Genomic DNA, 3,047 nt, shown 5'->3' with positions numbered 1-3,047 from the left:
TTAGAGAGAACTGATAATAATTCTCAAATTTGAAGGTATGAACAATATTCAGGCTTGCACTTAGGCTTTTTTGATATATTGAACCATATATTAAAATTGTACCTATGTATTAAAATAACAGAGTTAAATGGATTTTTTTGAACATACAATTTGCCATGTGCGTTAGAAAAACGAAGAAACTACAAACGGACACAACGTGTATACTTAAAAAGTGCGATTATAATATTATGTCTTTAAGAAGTATTAAATAAGGATCTAATATATTAGCAACTTTCTACATCAGAAATCTGAATAGCTAAAACGAATTTTATAATTTTTTTTATATCCCACTTTTTGTCATTTTTAACTATTATTTTTATTTTTATTATTCAAATTTTAATTATAATTGTATTCATTTAATTATTTATGTCATTATTTATACATTTAATTCAATACAATATTTAAATGTTAATTTATTTTCAAATATGTTGACAACTGTTAAGTCCAATAAAAGAAATTATTAAAAATATTTGTTGATGCAAATTCATAGGCGGAGCTACGGGTGTGTCAAGTATGTGCCTGGGCACACCCTAAATGCTAAAAAATAAACAAAAAATACATAAATATGACGCACGATCACACGCGTATATTATAGTAATATTTGTAATTAGTAATTACCAACTAATTAGTAAAAATAGTACCAATAAACTACCTATAGCTGCCTATAGCTTTCTAACTACCTATGGCTGTATCATTTCGATAGGAAATTAAAGGTTAAGTTGAAGCTAAATTCTCCGCCCCTGCAATGCATAAACAGTAAATACAATATATCTAACAGATATTTTTAACCTATAGGTTAGGTATATATGCCTGTAGAAAATTAAAATAGGTCGTTAATATTTAAGTAGTTAATTTGTTGGTATTAATTGATGTAAATAAAGACATTAATATATAATATACCTATATACTTATATACTATAATAATTATTATAAATAGGTAGCTCCTAGCTACAATAATTTATTGCTTTCAATACTACGAAGAAGAAAAATTTGAGGGACGGTGGATACATTTTGATACCCAAATAATCTATTTTCAGGTACCTACCCAAATATATAAGTGTTCAAATGGTTTAAAACAATAAGCACCTACCTATCCTATTATTTGTGAGATTTGAATTATTATTGTCCGAAACATGAGTAGACACTTTCGTTTTATGAATAAAAAGTGAATTCAAAAGGATATAATATTATTATATTATAATGCTGATTCGATAATAACATCATGTTTGTCGAATAAGTGAAATGAGAACAATGAAATAAATAATGATATAGATATATATAACGAATAACGATACCATTATATCTTCCTGTCATCTCTAGTCAATTGTTCGGTTAACAAATTCAGAGATCATCATATGTGATACGCTGCCGAATACAATGAATGCGAAATTCTTACTAATAAATCAAATGATGTACATACATATTTGAACCAAGCATTTATACAAGAGATGGTTGGGGTTCAATCCCCCCCTCAAAAAAAAAAATGTTTTAACATATTCATGGAAGATTATAACTTTAATTACATATTTTTACTATGGCTATATTTATAATTTATTACATACGTGTAGATATATACAATTTTTAATCCTCCCCTCTTCCCCCTGTCTTTTTCTGCCAGATATGAACGTATAATAAAACACTCTTAATATAGACATTAAAATACGAATCATATTTTACAGAAATTAATGGACTATAACTAGCCTAATTATTATACTAAAATATAAAGTTTTATTCGGTTTTGTGCTGATATTTTATATGCGTGAACTTAATTGTAAATCTGCGGAGAACTATATTAGGTATGTGAACAGTGGATGTTATAGATATAATTGCAGATAATAACTCAATAAATGCCGCATAGGTTTTTTCAAACTTATATCTGAAACAAAATGTAAAATAATGTTTATACTGTAATTAATTTATTAGGTATCTATATTTTAATTTACCTACTTTGACTTTAAAGCCTATATTTATGGTTTTTCAGGTAATAAATCATTTTGAAAAAATGCGTTTATGATTTATAAATTATATACTATAAAGTTTGAATTTACATAAACTTCTAGACAGATATAATGGTATTATATGGTATGATTATACCATTAGGTACTAGGCACCTATAGTTTATTATACCATTTTCGACGTAAAAATTATAAAACTACAATAAGTATACCTAACGATTAGCGTAGTTAAAAGCCATTCGTCTCCGAAGTTTGAAATAAAGCCAAGCCATTTTTTTAATTTGTAAGAAGACAATTTCTTTATAAGATATGACTTAAATGTGATGGCTTGCTATTCAGTTTTTTTACTTTTATGATTATTTCCACTATTTCATTCCCACCTTATTATTATTTGCAATAGGTACCTATATGCGTTATACATTTACCTAACCATGAAAAACAGACTTTATTACCTAAAGAGTTATATATAACAATCAGATTAAAATCGGCATTATTATATTATATAACTACCTACATTACCACATAATGTCAATTATTATTTACTCTTTTAATAGTAATATAAATATCATATAGCTATATCTATTCTTAGATCTTTGTTCCACTTACAAAGTTAATTAATTTTTATAATTTTTTTTTCAATAACCATTTAGAGTTACCTAATTTTCATAACTTAGTTTTATGATCATAACTAAAACCAGTAAAACCAATATATACTATTTGATAAATATAATATAACAGCATTGAATAAATAAATATTGAACACAATCATTGTGTCCAGTGCCGCAATAACCGGGTGTGTTGCGTGTGTCAAACACACGGGCCCGTGGCCCCAACCCATAATGGGGGGCCCAAAGATAAAAATTTTAAAATATTATATAGAAAGAAAAAAATAAAACCATTTTGTCATAATAATAGTTACTAATAAAGATTGAACAATAGATTTTTGGTTTTGTTTTGTACACAACTATACAACATTATCATACATCAACGTTTCTTTTGCAGCCTGTATAAGTTGTATAACCGAAATTAAAAATAGAAAAATAAGACTAAAAA

The sequence above is a fragment of the Acyrthosiphon pisum genome, chromosome A1 (genome assembly GCF_005508785.2).
Source record: "Acyrthosiphon pisum isolate AL4f chromosome A1, pea_aphid_22Mar2018_4r6ur, whole genome shotgun sequence".
NCBI lineage: Eukaryota > Metazoa > Arthropoda > Insecta > Hemiptera > Aphididae > Acyrthosiphon > Acyrthosiphon pisum.
Note: the sequence above shows the minus strand (reverse complement) of the source record.